At 41.1% G+C, this 21,559-nt stretch overlaps 1 protein-coding gene across 2 annotated transcripts in view; it reads left to right on the top strand.

The window, feature by feature from the left end:
* CAMTA1 (calmodulin binding transcription activator 1) overlaps positions 1-21,559 on the top strand; it is a 3,052,768-nt gene that overhangs the window by 2,848,459 nt on the left and 182,750 nt on the right. The gene's annotated exons all lie outside the window — the stretch shown is intronic.

The following is a 21,559-nucleotide window of genomic DNA, read 5'->3' on the forward strand; positions in this document are numbered from 1 at the left end:
CTACGTAAACGCCATGTTGGAGGAGAGTTGCCCACCACCCGCCTCCCTCCCACCCTCTTTAAATGCCCTTATAATGTTAAAAACTTTTAAAAGCAAGCTCAAAGTAATTAAAATAACTTACCTGAGCTGCGGCGTCCCGGTTCTCCCTCTTCCTTCTCTATCGCCGACTTCTTCCTCACAAATGCGCATGCGCGGGCGCCTGCACATGTGCGTTTTTCGCGACAAATGCGCATGCGCCTGCGCGTTTGTGAGGAAGAAGTCGGCGATAGAGAAGGAAGAGGGAGCCCCGGGACGCCACAGCTCAAGTAAGTTATTTTAATTACTTTGAGCTTGCTTTTAAACATTATAACTGCATTTTAAAGAGGGCAGGAGGGAGTCGGGTGGCGCGTAGTGGGGCTATGCGGAATGTGCGGGGTGTGCGTAGATTTGCCCCCACTCCGTGATGCTCCGCATAGCCCCACTACTCCTACAACGCCCACTACGCCCAGGGTTAGTTTTGTTGCTCAGATGCTGACTGGGAGCCTGGGTATGTTCACCAAGCAGACAGTAATGCAGCCTGCCTGGAGAACATGCAAAGTGTGCTAGAGTGTTTGGCCGGCCAGAGAGGGCTGGCGAAGCACTAATTGCGCACTTAGCTATTACTCCTCCCCTACCCACGCCCCCTCACACAAAGCTGTGGAATTAGGAGTAAATAAAATAATAATAACGTAAGTTATTATCACTTTATTTTTCCCTTTATTTTTCCCTTTATTTCACTGCTTAAAGGCAGTGGGGTGACACTCCTCCGCCTTAGTGGAAGAGCCGCCACTGGTATCTGTGTGTGATGTGAATTCATTATAATTCCCTGATGGTCCCAAAGACATATCAGTGATGCGGTCTGCACTTAGGTGGAATATTTAATGAAAAGTAATGCAATACAGTGCAGTAACCAAAGTGTCTGCAAGGCATTGTAGGAGAGAGAGTGAGCTTGACAATGCCATATCTACAAATATATGGTGCTGCTGCTCTCTTTTCGCGTGCTGGTGCACATTTAGGATGCCTTGTGCCACACACACACCTTTTCTCTATAGTGCAAAGGCAGGCGCTTAAGGTCTAGAATATGTTTTGCACAGAAAGGTTACTCTTCCAGTTCAAAATGCGGCTCTCAGACATACTTTTAGACTTTACCCACTTTATATGTGTGCTGTACATTGCAGCGCGCATATAAAGCTTGAAAAGTGTAGAAAAAATGTTCTATCATCCTGTAATGACACAGCACAAAAAGTAAATCTTCCTTGTGACCAATAATCTATTTCAGCATGATTCTTGGTAAAGGCTAATAAGCAACAGACAACTTGCTTTGCATTTTCCAGTGCCAGGATACTCCTGTAGAGAGATAGTCGCGCTATATAAATATTATATACAATACAATATACAATACCATGTTAGTGTGATGGAATTGTAGCTACAGGTGGTACCCTGGATGAATTGATGAAATGTGCTCCACAATATTACTGTTTCCCTGGTTCAGCTTCACCTTTGGAGCTTCCATGACTGCGTTGAAATACAATTAAAACCAGCATTAGTTTGTTTAGTATCCATACAAATCCACAAATGGTGCTCTGAGGGCACAGTACCCATTGTTGCAACTTGTAAGAAACTGAGGATCTGCCTTGAAGGGTATCACACTGGGGATCTGCCTGGAAGGGTATAAAACCTACTCTGAGCCCAACAATCAAAATACAACCTGAGAAATGAAAGCAGAAAATGTCAAGTGACAGCCAATCTAGAGGTGGAGCGCCCAAGAGTAAATCTGAGAAGGCTTCTAACAAACTACTGCCTTTGAAAAGCTGGTAGAGATTCAGCTCCCTCAACTGAACAACACGTGTACACTTAACTCCTAGTACTAAGCGCTTCAGGAACACAAAATATTCATGCTTACTATAAGCTTAGGTCACACCTATGTTTATTGCATGATCTCATTCATTGAAGAAAATCTTCTTATTTCTTGGGGTTTCAAATTCAGTCCACATGGTGCCTCTTCAATTTTTTCTAACACATCAATATTATCTTGAAAATGAATTTTGGTGCACACACCATTTCAGATACCATCAGAACCAAGAAGGTAAAAGAAAGTATGCTTTACATAGTCACACAGATGTTAGAATTACATTCTCTGCTTAGTTGTGCTTAGGACATTTAACAAGAATTGTAAAGATCAAAGATCTGAGGAGACCTCCTTATAAAATGTATTCCTTCTTGCTGTTTTAATCAATGCTTGGTTAGCTACTGCATGTTACCGATGCATCATCCAAGTCAACGTAACCATTAAAATACTAAAAAAGTTAAATTATATCCTCTCCTGTCTGCTACTCTAAATAATTCAAATAATACTGCTTCTCTTGTTGCAGTTACATTATCTCCTGTACACTCATCCCATAAAGCATTGGATAATAATCTCATACAACTAGGAGTTACCAAAGTTTTCCTTTTAATTAAACTTGGCCAAATTCATATATTCCACTTCCGTTACATTGAGCGATATACATATTAGAATCTGGATAGTTACAACTAAACAGCCCTATATTTGACTGAATATTTAACTATGTGTTTTTCTGCCAACAAGTAAAGAAGTCTGTTTGGTGCTACCACATTCACACTTACTGCAGCCGGTCCTGGTGCTTGAATAGGTAAAACCTCTGATTACGTCTTAAGGCCAGAGGGGAGCTATTTAGAACTCAACACCAATACCAGGGACAGTTGTTATGGGTTATGTAGCTTAAGTTTGTGCTCATGGCATGATAAGTGTTTGCTCTGATACCACTGAATCGAGACAATTGGATTCCTGCATAGGTATCTAGAGTAGGTATAGAAATGCGAGGTCAAGTCCGATTTTCATGACTGCCACTGAAATAGGTGTGCAATAGTATTTCATTGAGATTTATTGTATGTAACTTTATCATAGGTGGCTATTATGAAGAGTCTGATGGCTCACTGGACTAAGATATCCACTGCATTAATGTATGTTTGATCTCATGGTTGCATGTTCAAATTCCATGGGTCACGCAGCGGTTCATCCTTCCAAGGTTAATAAAATAGGTCATCATAGTAAACTTTATTCCATCTATAAAAATAGACCATAAAAGTTCAATAAAAAGGAAAACATTACAGTACAATAAATAAACAACAGTATATTTTCCTTCGCATTATAAAAGTGGCTCATAAAAAGTCAATATCACGTTTTAACAGCATGCCCCTGTCTATGACATCCTAGTATTAGTTTTACATATTGGGTTGAAATCAAAAGGAAAAGGGGAGGGGAAAAACCTCGACTAGGGGTCCGCTATACGATCCCACTTGCCTGCGTTTCTCTTACAACTATCAAAATGCATTAAAAAACTTTGTATGGTATTTCCAACAAAAAATATAAGGGCCAAGACAGGAATACATTCAATTAAAATCACTCTATATTCATCATGTAAGGAACCTATAACGGTACAGTTCATCAAACCCAGCCCATGAATTAAAATAGTGATGAGATGGGCTATGACCATAAGTACCATTGAGCTGGGCAACAAGACATATATATTAACCAGTGCTAAGCTGCCCAAAGTGGTCAATCTATACTTTACAAATACACCATTATGTTTTGTTTTGTTATCCTGAAAATCCTACATGAATATGAACCTCCTGGACCGAGTTTGGAGATCCCCACTGTAGAAGCAGATATCTCCAGTGGTGGCATGATTTAATGCTTAACATTTCCGTGCCCTCTGAAAAGCAGAATGTAAGGCTGTTCAAGCACGGGACTTCTAATTTGTGTGATATCTTCAACAGAAATATGCCTGTTATCAACTGAGACTTACTGGCAATCCATGTTGCTTAGTATCCTTGCATCAGCAGAAAAAAAAAGTTTTTTCCACTGATTTAAAATAACCTCCTTCCATTGAAAACAGTGGCATCCATTAGATGCAGCGCTGTGCTTATTTTGGCACTTCCGGCTGGTCTGTACAGTAGATGTTCAGTCATGGCAGCCCCAGCCCATGGTGGAAACTGTACAGTACAAGACTTGCTGTACACTACTGGACTGGCATCAGCAGCTTATGAAAAAAAATGAGCCTGAAGGTAAATTCATGGTTTGATGTGACTCCTTTACCCATGTGGACTAAAAGATTGAAGTAATACAAACAGTGTTCCCATGATCTGGGTTAACCAGAATGTTGACATTTAGCTTTGGCCAAGAGTAGGAAATAGTTTAGCAATCATGAGTCATGAATTTTGTTTTAGAGGGGTTTATTGAAGTCAAGCCAACTACCAGCCCTCAATGAGGTAGATGCTTAATCTGCGCTGTGTGGGGCCATCAATTACTCCACAACATCCTGGCCAGCTTGGAGGGGATTTGATTTTTCCAAAGTTCTTCTGCCATACCTACACGGCAGGAGCAGTCAAGCAGTCGATAGGAGGAGAACCACCCTTGATGTAAGTGTGACTACTGGGGGTCTCTCCTTGCCTCTCGCCATTTTTAACATGGTTTAGGGGTAAAGTCGTACATCCATGAGCACAGTCGAGGGAATACCTCGGGACCAGAACTAGTGGTTCGGACACCCTCTTATCTCACTACGAGGTGAGGGAGATACACAGATAATCTGGGATCGTCAGAGTCCTGAAGAAGCCCAGCAGGACACCAATATAGGGGCACAGACACACAGCCCAAACATGTTGACAACCTGGCAGTAAGGAGGGGTGTAAGGAGCACATTACATCTCCCAATCACCACCATCCTTCACGTTTTTAATCATAGCTGGAGGGTCCAGGAATAAAATATAGACACAGCGACACCTCTGAGCTAGTTTTAATCTACACTGCACTTTCACTTCCGGTGATCCCGGTAACTTTGGAAATCATTTGTTTCTTTTTTGTGTTGTGTTTGTCTTCCCCTACCCGATTGCTCCACCCCAGGCGTTGGTTGCACAGGGGTGTTTGGTAGCAGCCCTATGATGAAGCATGTCACACAATTGTGTGAGTGAGGGCAGTATTAAGACACACAACATGTGCCACCACTAGACAGAGACATTTTTATTACTCCCTACTCCTTCTGGTGTGTGAAAGTATTGTCTGGAGGTCCGAAGTAGGTGAGTCCGTTACCCTCACCCCTCCTCTTTTGTGTGAATTTTTGCCATCTGTTACTCCACAATATCCTGGCCAGCTTGGCGGGGATTCTTTTTTCCAAACTTCTTCTGCCATTTTGGCGGGATATCTCTCAATAAAAATGTATTGGGGGCTATTTGGCATTTTTTTGCAGCTTGGAATCAAACCACTTAAACCGGGGTTTGATTCTTTTTGGATACCAGCATTGCAGAAATTAAGGTTGTAATTGAATAATGCAAGAGACTGAATGCATATCTACTATCCAGAGACTGAAACACTCTATCACATGTAACTTGTGTACAGATGTAAGAAAGCTTAATTTTCCCTGATTTATTCAATGGAGTGTGTATATGAAAACTAATAAAGAGATACTGGGGAAAAAGCTGGGGTTTGATTCTGAAATATAAAATATTAATGTCCCTAATGTGAGGGGAGTTTTTTGTCTATATGTAAGATCACGTGTTGATTTCTCCTGCCCTGGGCTGCCATGCCTCACTAGGGCAGAGGAAATGTGCCAGAATCACTTCTGATGATTTATGTAGATACCTGTCTTCATCATGGGATGTTCCTGACTTCCCCCAGGACCCCTCCAGGAACCCCTCTGTTGCTCCCCAGTCCCTCTATGTTGTATTACTATTATATAATTTAGAAAAAAAATTAGGTCACGGCAGCTGCAATTCGCTACCGGGCCGCTCCTTTCTTTTGATGCCCTTGGCACATACTTTTTAATTTATAGCTCGAAGGCTGTCATCCACCATCATGGAACTGTAAATGAAAAGTGAAAAATAATATACAAGCCATGTCATGACACATAAGTGTACGTGGGCGGTGACATATGCACTACTGTAAGTCAGAGAACTTTTTATGTTTTTGCCAATGCTGATCCACATTGACAAACAAGCATATTTTTCTCTTTTTTTGATGAAGAACAGCATTGACAAAAACTGGGGTGAAGTTAAAAGGTTGATAAATTCAAGTGAAAGGCAAGACCTATTTGCTTTGCCAATGCTTGTTTATAAGTATATTTATTGAGGTTACAGAAACATTCCTTATGGTTATTTTGTGTGTAATGAGTAGTATTGGAGCCAAATGCCAAGGTACAGAAATATAGACCCCAGACACAGTTGCTAAATTATTGCTTTGTGACATGCCGTTTTATTTCGCAGTCTTTCACATAAACCATTTAGCAACATTTAAAAAAAAAGAAAATAATAAGTGACAGATCGCTATGCTAATCATACCCCTCAGGCCAGGCAAACAGGCGTTGTGTTTTGAGACCCTGATGTATTTATTCCAGATATTGACAACTGTCTGCCGCAATAACATTGCACTCATTTTGCAGTCTGCATTCAGTCAGTTGTTCTCACCAGCAAATTGAGTAGGTTATGACAAATAAGGCTAAATGGCCCCTTTGATACCAGTTTGACTCATCTGGGTCCTCTCCTGCCAATTGCAACCCAGCAGTCACATCTGATTGGTTAAATGTGAGATTATGGCTCATATCATTGTGTCCCAGTGGCTGCATTTGGACGCTACACAGATAGCAGATCACATAACATAGATCATGGGCACTTTGATATTAGCCATGGTGTTTTCGACTCTAACCGAGAGCACAAGTCTCTTCATTGGCTTCATACAAAGAACAAAAAAACAGCAGCACAACACAACCATGAGGAGGCATCACTACTGATTGCAACAAACTGCAAAGCTCTAGCTACAAACCTGGTTCCAAAAGGCGAGGCCCATAAGAATGTCTGAAAATTACTACAGTCAGCTGTTTCTTGACTCATTTTAAAGCATTGGGACCCAGTTGGAGATAGCCATCCACTTGTCTGTCTGCAGATGTGTTCAATTACAGATATTCAAATTAAAATTAATGGTTTACAAGCCTTTAATTTTGTTATAATAGACTTTATCACAAAGGGTCTCTAGCAGGGTTGGACTGGAAAAGAAAATAGACCTGGACACCAAAATAAAAGTGACTCCGATTAGCAAATCAGATAGATTGTATATCCTAAGATTAAGCAGCCCATGGGCCATCCAGAAAACACAACTCCGCCCTGTCAAAATGACGAAACAGTTCCAGACAGACACAACACCAGTATACAATTGAAGCGGTCTGTGTCGTACCTCAGTCTCCTGATCTGGTGATTCTGCAAGGCCCACTTTTCATAACCCTGAAACCATTCCACAAAGTCTTCTAGCATACCTCGGGGCTGAATCCACTTCCTTTACGCATTGTTCTACATGTAACGCAGTCCACTAGTTTTAATCAAAAGACTGGGTAACTTTTAAGAACTGTGGAACTCTGCTCAAGGTATATGGAACACTAAGTTGAGGGGTCAAGTGAAAATAAGTAACATCAACTGCCTGCTATAGATCATTGTGACCTTGAACTCTACACTAAAGCCAGGGCAGTATAGTATGGAACAAGCAAATTCGACCCCGAACTTTTATCTAATCATTGACCGCCAAACTGATAAATTATTTGGTAATACAGCATTAAATGACGCAGCAAGTTCACTTTTTGATTTTGCATTGGACTACGAACACTTATGTACCTCAGCGCGTTTTTGCACCTTTTTTGTACGAAGTTATCTGTTTTTAAGAAGGACATTATAAATGTCAATATTAACATATAACTGTTATATTTCCATTGATTGTGATGTTTTTATATACATATTGTAATGATTTCTAATTAATCAAACAATAAAAGGAACCATGAGATAGCTACAAAAAATAAAGTGGTCCACATTTTCAAATCAGGGCATTTTTGAACGTGTAAATAGACACTGTATAGGTCTTTCACAAGGTATGTGAGACGTTGTGGGTTTGTGTCTGCTGTAGGCAATGTTTGTGATAATAGCAGGGAAATTGACAGCAGACACTGGCAAACGGGACTATAAAACCGACCCGCACATTACCAAAAAACTGGCCCACAAAATTACCTTTCAAATCAGCCCTTCGGGCACTGCCAGACTGCCCAACAGGCCAGCCCGATCCTGGCCTTTAGGCACTTAGTGCCTGATGTACGAACATATTTTCCCATAGACATAGAATGTGTAAAACTGTTTGATACATCTGGTCCTTTAAATAGAGTGGGCTACGATGATATGTTGATCCAGGAGAATTATGTTAAAGTAGGAACCGAAGGACATGGTTCTTCCAGATGAAACAGGCATGATCTCCTCCCTCCCTCCGTAGGCTTGCCTCACCTAGTGCCTGTATACCCTCTCAGGTGATTAGCCGCTCCCTACAAATTCACGTAACATAACATAAAGTACAAGCGAAAAGCTTTGTTTTTAGACCAAGCCTAAATCTTATCAGCGGCCCCTTCGGAGAAAAACTAATATGTCAAGGAATGAAAAAGCAGCGGTCAGCTGCTCCTATATAATTGCATATCGGTGGTGTTTGAATGTATATAAATGCCATAGATCATTAACCAGTATTGACAGTTCTGCCATTAAATCAATTCACGCCATAATAAACAGTAGTAGAGGCCAAAGTCATCTGGCTCGGGTCCACCAAGTCCCAAAACATTTCTGAGTAAAGCTTGCCGTTGCGGATGTAAATACCACATCGTGTTTCAAAGAATAGAGATAGATGTACAGTAAGGCAGGCAGAGGGACTGTATGTCCTCAGATGACCCTGGCATAGAGTGAATTTTCTGCATTTGTAAGTTTAAGGTTATTGTTTGAGCATGGAGGTCTCATGGAAGAAATAAAAAGGGGGACATTAGGACTTAAGAGAACACCCCCATAAGCAATAACAATGTTGATCATACACATTTCCAATGGCTTTTATATCAGATCAGCACACTTACACATAGGATCCAATTATTCGGATGCGCATGTCATTTTTTCCCCAAAACTCCCAAATTTGGCTAAAACAGTATCACAAGTGTTCTGCATAAAGCAGGTGGAAATATACTCAACAGAGGGGACGTACTTTGGGACAAACTTACAGAAAGTGGTGTGAAAATACTGCTTTACTGTTATTATTCCCCAATTCAGATGTGGAAACATGGATTCATCCAGTACAGGCCAGTTAATGCCTCCCAGCATAGGTAATCATCTTTGCAGTGTACCCTGTCTCATTATCCGGCCACTTGTAATCAGGCCCTTAATGGCCAAAACGTATAAACTCTGCAAACCATGGGTGAAAAACTCCCTAAAACCCCTACATTTTTAGGTGGTATGAAAAAGGGATTTCTCCCAATGAACTTATTTTCCATGTGGAGAAAAACAGAAACTGAAGCAGAATTTCAGTCTTCACACTGTGAAACACCCAAATCCCTTTGAAAGAACAGCTGTCATTTGAGGTTGCAGTGGCGGCTGCTCTGCAATGGCGGAGGAGCTTCGCCTCACTGCCTGGCACAGAACCAGCAAACAAAAAATAAAACAATGCTTTAGCATAATTTTTTTGTTGTTTGCTGGCTCTGAGCCACCTTGTGCATGGAGCGGCGGGGAATGGGAGGGGGGAGGAGTAGTGCTTGTGCACTCCCTAAGTATGCATATGTGTTTGGCCAGCCGTCTCAGGCTGACCAAAATAAACATGCGCATTTAGGTTTGAATGCAGCCGGGCTGTAGAAACCCCACAGACTCCATGACTTGAACGGAGCGTCTTTCCTGCCTGCTCATGTCAATGCCCTTGCTGCTAGCAGCACGGGGATTGGATGGGAGTCTGTGCCAGGAGCTGCTTGAAGCAGGAAGAGGCCAGCAGGAGCGACACGTCATGGGAGGCATCCAGTAGCGTCCGCTAAGTCTTTTCTTATTTTTACAATAAACCCCCTGCCCACGCTCCCCCGGGTTCCTCCCACCTGCCCACCACCCTTTTTTTTAGTGCAGCCACCACTGTTACGTTGTACAACTGAACATCTAGGCTAAGACCATCGAGAAGCAAGAATACCATGGGCAGATTATCACGAGACAACATTTCAAAACACAAGTGCATAAAGAGGAAGTATAGATTTACTATTCCTAATATCTATTGTCAAGGTATATAGATGTGGAGTTAGGTATAATAGACAACGTATACTTACCTTTCGGTATTTTGTATTCAATATTTTGTCCTCGATATTTATATGCCTCGATTTTCTGGCTTCGACATTCAAGGGGCGCACTGTCAGTATAGAGTTTTAAAGTTCACTCAGGGCCCTGATTACGAGTGTGGCGGATGGGCTACTCCATCGCAAACATGACAGATATCCCGTCCGCCATTTTACAAGTGCCATTGGATATAATGGAACTGTAATTTACCAGACGGTATATCGGTCACGTTTGTGACGGAGTAACCCCGTCCGCCAAGCTCGTAATCAGGCCCAGAGTGTTTTTTAGATCAGGGTGTGTTCCTTTGTGGCCTTTAAAGCATCCCCCAAAAATAGCATCTTACGAAATACTATATAAACGTGGTCTGTAAAGCTAGTACCTCCTTGGTGACTCGCAATAGAGAGTAGGCATTTCAAAGTTTCATTTTAGAGTAGGGTTCTATCCGTCCAGTGAGTAAGCAACCTTTTGAGCTCATTAAAATCCAACTAAGCCCTGTCGTTCTTCTCTCATTTCACTCTGGGACATTTAAGACACATTATTAATTTACTGCTGCAATCTCGGGCGCAGTGACATTTACAAATAAATGCCCTACCTTTTTTAACCCGCCAATCTTGAGCCTTGCTCCATGAATAAAATAGTAATGAAACGAGACTGGGATATTTCTGTAGTCATTGGCGCATTTTTGATCAGACCAAGCATGGGCCGCAAGGAGCATAATCACTCTGAATGCTTGAAAAAAATCGACATTTACAACATAAATTTGTAATAACCATTAACCCAGGAGTCAGGCAATTATTTAGCTGCGGCAGGTTGTTCACTGATTACATGAAATAAAGTAGCCATCATTTTAAGCAAGGTCTGCATTGTTTTTGAGGCATTTGGTGCAAAGATGGCAATCTTTGTTAATCTACGGAGTATACATACTTGTTGAAAAGGGAGTATTATGTCCTATTGTTTGGCAATTGTTTAGTAGCCATGCCACTTAAAGGTGGCATCAGAGAACTGAAATGGAGGATACAAATTTAGTATCCAAGTATATTCCTCTACTAATTCATGTAGTGCCAAATATTTGTTTTTTTGTTATCAGGTTCACAGAACTTGTTTTTCTATTTCTCACATTGCTGAGTAGCTCTGCTAGAAATGATGTTCAAGAGATTAGCAAAATACTGGCATCTAGGACGTTTTCCAGTGTTTGGTAACTAGACCACCAGGTATTTAGTAGTCCATAGAATGGTCGTAATTGATTTTGGGCCTGGTTAACGTGTTGGGCAAACCTGTATTGTAGGTGGCGGTTTATCGCAATCCTGGTCCAAGAAGTAAACTCTACATTGTAGGTGGTAGTAACTTTTCCGGTTAGCAAAGGGAGTGCAGCAAAGCTGTAATACATTGCTTTGTGGATAATAGAGGCACTTTATTATGGTGCAGGAGATATGTGAGGTCTTTGTATAAATATGGCTCTTCATATTTCATTGGTTCTTTAGACACATATATTTTTATGTATATGATTTATTAAATATAGGGCAAGTATGCTGATGTCTCTGAACTCCACTTTGTAGCAGAAGTGCTAGATCTGCTGGAGCATCTGATGGCAGAGAACCCTCAATATACAATGAATCTAGCTGCAAATCAACCGATCACTGTCCAAAGGCACAGTAGAGGAGATGAAAGCAGAACGGGGTCTGCAAAAGGGGAGCAAGGCAAAATAAGGCAACCTATAAACTGGCCTCCAACATCCAGAAGGTTACTTAAGGATGAGGCATCGCTTGACGAGGAGGGGGTTTTAGTTCCTCTCTGATGCACACGAGTAACAACCAGAATATCTTATTTTTATCCAACACTTCAAGCCATACTTCTCCTAATTCTAAGTGCTTTACATAACAGGTGTTACTATTATCAAATGTAAGGCTGAGTCAGCCCTAGCCAGAAATTGAACTGGTGGTGTGCAGATCTCCGCATGTGTAGGTAGTAAACGTTTAACTCACTGAGACATCCTTCCAGCCAGCTAGGGAGGTTGCATGGGAGCAGGGAGTCTTAGATCTTAGGAGCCTTCAAGTTGTGGAGTGATAAAATGCCACCCACTGTTTTTTTCCTCCAGATGTATCTCTTCCTCCACGAACGAGTGGATTTTCTGCTACCGCTCAACTAAGTCTAAGTCACTTAGGTCTTGTGTAGGACATCCAAAGATGGGTACTCAGGGTAGGGCTAATGAGGAGGAGGATGGATAAACAATATTCATAAATCTTCTTGCTGCTCTTAAACAGTATCTCTTCAACCCTCCCAAGAAGGGCTAGCGTATTATACAGAAGGCAATTTGTTTCTTGACACTAGATTAGGAAGAAGCAGATGGTAGTAGTGTTGATCTGCTGAAATGCAAGTAATGGTGGGCAAGGCTTTTGTTGAGCTAGCCCCATTCATTCTTTCACTCCACATATTTCATTGCTGAAGGCATGTGATTGGCAGAAAAGGATATTTAAATCTCATTGGATGGTCGCTAGTAGGTCCTATTTCAAAAGCTTACTGGTGAATTTGATAACACAAGAAACAATATGTTGTGGGGTTTTTTCCACTAGAAAGCATTTACCTAAAAATAGCTCCAGTTTAGATGGAAAAACTGAGCTAGATCGTGATTGTAGGAAAAGTGAGAAACTCAGAAATATAGGTAGGTCACAAATGAGGAACTAGGGCCAACTTCTCTTACAAACTAGAAACGTTGCACTCCTCTGTATCAAACCTGTTTTGAAAATAACAATACCAAGTTTTTCCAGTTGACAAAAGAAGAGCCACGGTCCTTAAACATTAAACTCTGACCTGAAGGTCTAGGGGACACTTCTGGAAGTTCTAGACACAAGCCTACACCAAAAACACTACAGACAGGATCTCTTACATGCAGATTTGATGTTCACAAAAGGATCCTGAGTATTTTGGACGAACCAGGAGTGCAGTGTATGCATTATCCTATACTGCCCCGATGCATAATAAATCATTGGGCATGCACCTGATGAGTTGTGCATTGGCTTCTGCTGCTGTAGTGCGTGGGAATGGGGTCTTGTAAGTTTAAACGTTAGGCTTAGAGGGCCCTTTCTCTGCAATTTGTATTTAATTCTTTACAAAGCACAACGTTCACCCCCCAATGGGGTATCTTTGCACTTAAACAAGTTCTATGGATCAAAACATAGAGCTTTATTGCAAAGTGTCACTGGGTGCTGCAGGGGAACAGTAACTGCAAAACAACTGTAAGTCTGGCTCATCTCTAACAAAAGATGGTAGCATGGTCCATCTGCTAGCAGCTGCTACAGAAAACATGCGCCTGTCAACCAATCTGTGATTAGATTTAGGCACCACGAGGCTGCAGAGTGAAAGACCTTAATGAACAAGTGGGCTGGTGTTGAGTAAATTGTGATTGATTAGAAAACCCAAAATAATTCCATTGTAGATGGCTTAATGGACCAGAGAGAGAACCTTGTGAAGGACCCTTACACTGACCAGGCTTTTATGCGGTTGGGGTAATACTGGAGAGATGTGAGACCGATGGTGCAGGCCACTTGACAATCAAGCAGCGTAGTTTTGGATTAGCTCTAACTTATAAATGAGTCTGGCCCTCATCTCAAGATAGATTGCATCACAGTAGTCCAATTGGAAAGATACAAAGAATAATAACCTTCTGGGCAAGTGTGAAGAGATACAAGATACATTTCGGCCAGTGCGGATGGAACATACAATGTCTGACAATAGCCGACATCTAAGCAGTTAACAATAAAGAGACATCAGTCAACAGATTTTATTTTCAATGGAGGGCAACAGTCAATGGGAGATCTGAGGCTACTGGGCCAGATGTTTGCAGAGAGGGGCAATATATTTTGCAGGACAAATCTAGGAAATATTTAGCTGTCATCTGCGTACAAAAAGCAGGTACATCCAAAGGATTCAATAAGTCAAGCTAAGGGCCCCATACAAAAGTTAAATAACAAGTGCGAGAGAATGGAGTCCTGGGGTTTGCCTGAGGCGCAGGGCCTGGCCAAAGAACCAAATATAACTAAATAGAAAAACAAAGTGCAGCTGACCACGGTTCAGCACCTTAGTTCCAAAATTTAGTAAGACAATTAAAAAGTCTGTGCAGCTGCTTCCGGAGTTCGCCGTACTTCCACTCCACTGGAAACCAGATAATTCAATTCGTACAAGGAAGGAAGGTGCACCAGGAAAAATTCAATAAGCTTCAAGTATATTCAAAAATATATACTTTATTGTAGTTGTGGTATTAAAATTGGTCATCAGCCAACGCGTTTCGTTCCAGAGGAACTTTGTCAGGGCTCAGATATCCAACTATCAGGACGAGGGATCCTGTTTGTTTGTGTCAACACTGACTAGGACTACTGACTGTTATACTGGCTCTTGGAATTTGGCAATATTGCAAGGGACTTTGTGTGGTAATCCGGCCTTTTATAGTGGATTAGAGAGATTGTGGGTTAATCTTTGGGCCTGTATGTCTTGGAAGAGTGTAGGACATTTGATTTGAACAGTTCAACAATCCTTGTAATTTACGAAAACTGATTTTCTATTCACATTATTTGAACCTTGGAATTCATTGGCCCACACACATATACCAAGTGGACTGATAGTTGGATATCTGAGCCCTGACGAAGTTCCTCTGGAACGAAACGCGTTGGCTGATGACCAATTTTAATACCACAACTACAATAAAGGATATATTTTTTAATATACTTGAAGCTTATTGACTTTTTCCTGCTGCACCTTCCTTCCTTGTACGAAAAGAACCAAAGGTGTTTGTCAAACCTGAAGGGACCTATTTGCAAGAACATCTGTGAGCCGGTATAGAACTAGATCAAAAATTCCACTTTTGGAAAGCCTTCAAAGAAGGACACAATTGTCATCAGTGTCAAAAGCCATTGTGGGAGCTAAGAGTGCCAGAACAGTAGACATATCTTCATCTATTGTCAATCTATGATCATCCAGTAAGGAAAGCATGGTAAATTCTGTGCTACGGTCAGAACAATGTCAGTGATATTCTGTATACCCATTTCAGGGAGTTAAAAATCAAGCTTCTCCAGGTAAAATCAAGCCGGTTCTCCGTAACTAAGGTCCTCTACATCCCTGGGTTATGTCAGTCATCACATGTGACGTGTTTACTGCAATGTGTTGTGTACAGTATGGATGCTATCATTCGCAAGGACATTGCTGGTGGAGCACAAGATGGAAGTTCCTTCTATGTTGCATTCTAGTGCACTGTAGTTTTTCCTGGACAGACTAGAAATTCCACATTCTCCCATAGTCAGACCTAAACCATGCTTACGACCAAAGGACTGATCAAAACTCTTTTAGTTTTTTTTTTCTGCCTCTGGCATCTCTACTACTCTGTGTAGGATGTCTCATCGAGCACTCCTTACCAAACTGAGCCCTCCACATATTTTCTACATTGGGAGGTTTTTAGAGATTGAACAAAACCCATTCAGTTCAGGAAATTCACTGTCTCCCTTTGTCATATGAAAAATTGTGTTTCCTCCTTCACCCCTTTATTCAAAAACCCCTGGAAGATTGACTACAGTTGTAAATGTTGGACAAGACACACTGTTCATCATTGGCCCTGCCATTCAACCAGTGCACAGGATAATAACTGTCCCTTCAGAGAAATTGTAAGCATTTGTCTAGATGTCTGGAGAAACTTTTATGTGCCAAAATAGAGGGTTGTCTCACCAGGAGAAGAGCCCTGCAAATTGCTGTTTCCCCTAAGGCTGGGCACAGACCTGGGACTCTGGAAAATGTCTTGATTCTCTGGCCTGTCCCAGAAGATATGGAAACTTTAAAGGCCTGAATGATCAGTGAGGCCTCTGTCTAGGGAACCGTAGCAAAAAACCCAGAATACTAAAGGAAAGTTGGAGCTTGTCTAGAAGAAGAGAATCATCTAGGCATGGCAAATAACCTGTCTCCCATCGTATTGGCACCAAAATGAAGACATAAACTTTTCAGGACTGTCAAAACCAGCATGAGGCATTATAGAGCTCTATGTCATGAGTCTCCATTAAATGGCCTGACCAGTAGTACCGCTGAATTTGTATGAACAAGAATAGAATAAGACACGTTACAACGCAAACTTTAAAACGCATGCCTTTTCAACGCGGTTTTTACATCGCAACATCCATTACAACGCATGATTTTACAACGCATGCCATCACAACGCATTTTTAGAAACTACACTTAAAACGCATTCCATTACAACGCATACCATTACAACGCATAATACTTTTAGGGCAACAGTAGTATAAGTATTGGATAGTGTAGCGGTAAAAATTAATATTCCCACTCCAGTGAGTGCAACAGTAGGGTAAGTGTTGGATAGTGTAGGGGTAAAAATTACTATTTCCCATCACTTACCTTATAATGCGTTGTAATGGCATGCGATGTAAAGGATGTTGTGTTGTAATGACTGCGTTGTAAAGGTATTGCATTGTAATGACTGCGTTGTAATGGTTGTTTCCCACAAGCATCATCACTTGTTTCCTGAAAGAACCTTAAAAAGCAAAGCTAAAATCCCAGTCCTCTGGTTGGTAGTGGACATCAAGGGGTACAGTGGGTCCTCCAGGTTGCCTTGATATCCTCAATATCAAATTGCACCCTCACCCAGCTTTTCATGCGTTATAAGCCTTAATTTCTGGGGACAGTTGAGCTTTCATTGGTCTGTTACTGTTCCCACTGTCCCTTATTGACCATCAGAGCCCTGGCGTTCTCGTTAACCGTACGTCTGGGTTTTACGTTAGAATGGGCTAAGAGCACTCTGAAATCATAACTTTTCTGTAAATATAATCTCAGTTTGATTTTGGGTGATGTGATTTATGTGTTTAAAAGAGTAATAATATAGCATACTTGATAAATTTTAAACTTGTGCCTGGCACCTTTGTCCATTTAAAGAAAGACTGCACAGACATTCATAGTGAGAGACTGGCACCAAAAAGCTTTTTAGGGTACAGAACTCAGACATCTGCCCCATAGAATAACAGCGTTTGTAGGCACCCATGTTACTTGTATTATATAGCGTTCCTTGCAAGTACAATGCAACTCTTTAAGGTCATATCTTGACCACAGGTTGTGCCATAATGTAGTTTCTGTTGTTCACTATGTTAGCTGCCCAACGTTGCATATTTGCAAATAATAACATTTTTTAAAAAAGCTAGTCCTTACTAGACATTGCATTTATTGAGTCTGACTACTAGGTCATACTTTTAGATTCAAAACTACTATAGGCTCCTTAGGTAAGTCTTGAGGGTTTAGACTGGTTACTCTTTGACCTTCAATGTACAAATGGAGTAACTAGGTTATCTAATTGGAGTGCATGTGTATCTGGTCTCCTGGGACATTAGTGGTAAATGATTGACCACACCACCAATACTCCCCATTAACTAATTTTTGTCCCAAAGCTCACAGAAAATACCCCATACTTTCATTTATGAAATTAGGGTTCATGCTTAGTTCAACACAAGAAAAGATAGGATATTGACGTGGTAAAGGCACTGTTTGATAAATGTAAGGAAAAAGCAATTTCCAGCCTACAGAGCGAGGTTGCTCAGTGTTCAGGAACAAATATCTGCATAGAAATAATCAGACTTGAGTGAAGAATCAATATGTTTCAGTTAATTAAGTTATTCTGTGACCTTTTTCAGGACCATCAAATATAATCAATTTCTGCAATTGCTCGTTTAAGACACAAGAACTTGTCTATGTTTGTTGGAAAGCTGTACAGTGACAAAGATTTTGCAGTACTAATTGGATATTCTAGACGGAGAAGGAGGCACAAATTGTATTAGGACAATGCGACGGCAAATGCATCCTATCTATTTTATTAGTTCAAATGAGTTTGAATTACGATTAAACCATCATCTTGACAAATACATTTAGAATGAAGTCCTTGTTTATTAAACTTTAATGGCGCTTTTTTGTTTTCAAAATAAAGTTTATGTAAGGTCTACTGGAAATAATCAAGAGTGAAGTGACAGAAAAACAAGCCTGACTCATCAGGGTGAAACAAACAAGCATGATAAATGAAATCCAGTATTTGTAAAGCGCGAACAATTACCCAAGTATGTCAAGGTGCTGGGGGCCGTCGGGAAGATTAAGCGAGCTATTGCCCAGAGTCACATGGTGCTGAGCTAACCAGTCGCCAGCACCGGGGATCGAACAGGGAGCCCTGTGTTCCAGAGTCAGCCGCCCTGGCTGCGGCGCCACACCTCTTCCCTAGAGGTGATGATGATGAGGAATATGAATCTCCCTATAGTGCTGGCCTTTGTTTAAGGATAAACAATACCATTTGTGACTTAGGTTGGAAAGGCCCCATCATCGTTGTGGGTTCAATGATTTCTTGTCACACAGATCTCATGATACCCATTGTTTAACCTCTTCAGCGCTGCGCGGATTCCCGCGCGGTGCTGAAAGTTCTGAGCGCGGGCGGGGCCATGACGGAACGGTTCCGTCATAAGCACAGCCCAACCGACGTGCATGACGGAACCGTTCCGTCATCGGCGTCGAAGAGGTTAATGCATTGTATGAGGTAACTTGGAAATCACAAGTCAGAGCCTCAACGTTGTTAAAGGAGCCATTTACATTGATGAATTGAATCAAAAGAAGCCAGTTTGTGATTGAGCACAATCAAATCCAAGAGACCACTTTGCGTAAGTGTCCCACTTAAGAAAAATAAAAATCAACAATAATAACAAATAAAATAAATTCGACAATATAAACATCAACAATGATAAAAATAGAAATCGAATGAAACATTTGGTATTCATGATTAGTTCAGAGTAGAATATAGCAGAATGAAAATCACAATCCCATCCAACAATAAATGTTAATGTTCAGAGGTGAATTGCATTGAATAAATGTAACCAAGCAGCTCAGCACTCGGGAGAGCCCACAGTGAAACATAAAATGAAAAATGTATGTAGCCAAAAATGGAACTATAGGACTGACTGATCTGGTGACAGAATAGTATGCATCAAGTTTACAGTGTTTTTCCCGAGTTATACTAGTAACGCAAAGTGTTAACGTTTCAACGCTATGTCAGCCACAGATAGGGTCATCATCAGGACAACAAACAATTAGAATTCCTCACCAACGCACTGCAGAAAAATAGTAGGTTAATATCCAGGGTGCATGGATTTAAAAATGGTTCTTTTTTTTCCTTTTTGTACTTTTATGATCTGTATTTTAAAATGGATCGAGTAAAGTTTCTTTGAGTTGAGTTGAGTGTGCCAGTGGGTCACATTAGTTAATGTAAATTAATCCCTGTATGACAAATCATGATTGCATTCGTGGATTCCTTTCTAGGAAGGGGATACATTATGTTCTTGAAACCCGATATTGACCGAAGATGCATGGAAATAGACTTAAAAGGTTTGGGATTAGTGTGTGCCTGAGATAAGGAAGCACCGTCGAAATTGCTGTTGACAGTATAGAGATAAACTCCACTTCATACACGGAATCTCAATCACCTAGCCACGGTCAGTCTGTTATGCCAGAATGGAGTACCACCCAAGTCTGTGTCACTGGGTCAATGGCTGGTCTCTAGTGCTTAACAAATAGCCACCTAACAGAACAGAATAAAAAAGAATAGAACTATCAAAGACATTCAAACACTTCTGTTAACATTAATAAGCTGATACCATCATTTAGAGAAGGTCGACAAATTTGTGATACCATAAAACGATAATTGTGTTACCACACTCAATATTCTTGGTATTACCACAGATTTAGATTTAAATTGGGAATACCATGCAGGAATAGTCCACAATTTCTAAAGCTAGCACCTTTGTGCAGTTGACAACAGGCAGAGTTGTCCACTGCTCTGGTTTGATATTGCCACTATTGCTAAGGCAATCCAAATCCATTACTATTTATAGGAAAACAAAGTTAAATGCGTGGAATTCCGCTTATCAAACATTAAACACAATTGCTTTCAATTGCAACTTTCTCTCGGTAAGGGGCCTGAGTAGCCTCTGATAAATCACTTCCCTCGCCCCCTTTGAAGAAAGTGGTACTTTACAGCTTAAGATATAGGTTACAAAAGGCCTTGGATTTAAAGTTGTAAAGAGAGGCGCTATGTGAGGCAAGATATGTAGTTGTTGATGTTTTTTCATATTCACAGATATCTAGTGCCTAATTTATAGATAACAAAACAAGTGCAGGGGCCAATAGATTATCTCCTAAAACTGGTGCGTGCTGCCAAATGCCGGATTTGCTAAATACCAATACTGGCTAGCCTTAATTCCATCTCAAGCCTCTTTCTTTCTCCATCCCACACTTCCTGTCTCTTTATCCAACTCTTGTGCGTTATTTTACACCCATGCTTTGTATCTTCACTATTTTTCTTTGTGTTCCTCATTCCACTCCTTTTCTGTCTTTCTATCTCTTACTCGGGGTCAAAGCCTAATGATATCAATTAAGCCCAGGTCCCCATAATGTATGCCAGTGGCCACCAGGGGCACACATTGAGCTCTGGAAACATATTAGAATAGCCCTTTGTGGTGTAGGTCTCTACATCCACCACACAGACCCATCTCAATCCAGGAACTAACAATACAATTCCATCTTCCGTCTCCATGCACTTAATCAGAGATCTTAGACTTTACACCGACCGCGTAGAGCTTTTTTCCTGGTCTAACATCTGTTCCAACCATTCTCCATGAGTCAAATTTATGTCCTCGTAAAAGACTCACTTAATGGTCAATATTATTAATGGCCCATGATATGTTTTCATCCTTGACAGGCGTATATATTGTACCTGCAGTCTAGAGAGCGATAGGTCTATTCCACTACAGTAACACTTTATTAAAATGGGAAATTTATTGAAGCGTCTGTTTGAAATGAACTTTTGGTGGTTATAACCCCACTCGGCTGGTTGGATCCTTTCCAGCGACTCTCGGAGAGGCCTTATAAATGGATGCTGCTATATTGCCACTTATAAGGTGACTGCCTGCATTTACTAAACCAAAATGAACATCAGTGAGCAAATATACTGCAGATCATGGATTCTGTGAGGAGGCAATGTCTATCCGTGTGTGGAGGAAGCTCTCCACAGCTTGCGCCGTGACTGACTGTATCATTAGGGGATTGGAGGAGCACAGAGTGTGATGAGGCAGGGTGGATGCCTGCTGTCCAGGCTGCCTTCGCATAGTCTAATTCTGCAAAATATCTAATTGGGAACGCATAATTACTTTGACAAGTGTTGCTGAGATGTGGCAGTTTGAAGACGCTTAGCAAAGATCTGTCTGAACAAATTCCCTCCCGTTTGTCCACAAGGGCGCAGAGCTCCAACCTGGCTGATTTCTTAGAACCGAACTAGGTCACGTTCAGGAGAGGGTCTTGCATGTTAATGAGGAGCT

Source organism: Triturus cristatus, chromosome 1_2, assembly GCF_964204655.1.
Source record: "Triturus cristatus chromosome 1_2, aTriCri1.1, whole genome shotgun sequence".
Lineage (NCBI taxonomy): Eukaryota > Metazoa > Chordata > Amphibia > Caudata > Salamandridae > Triturus > Triturus cristatus.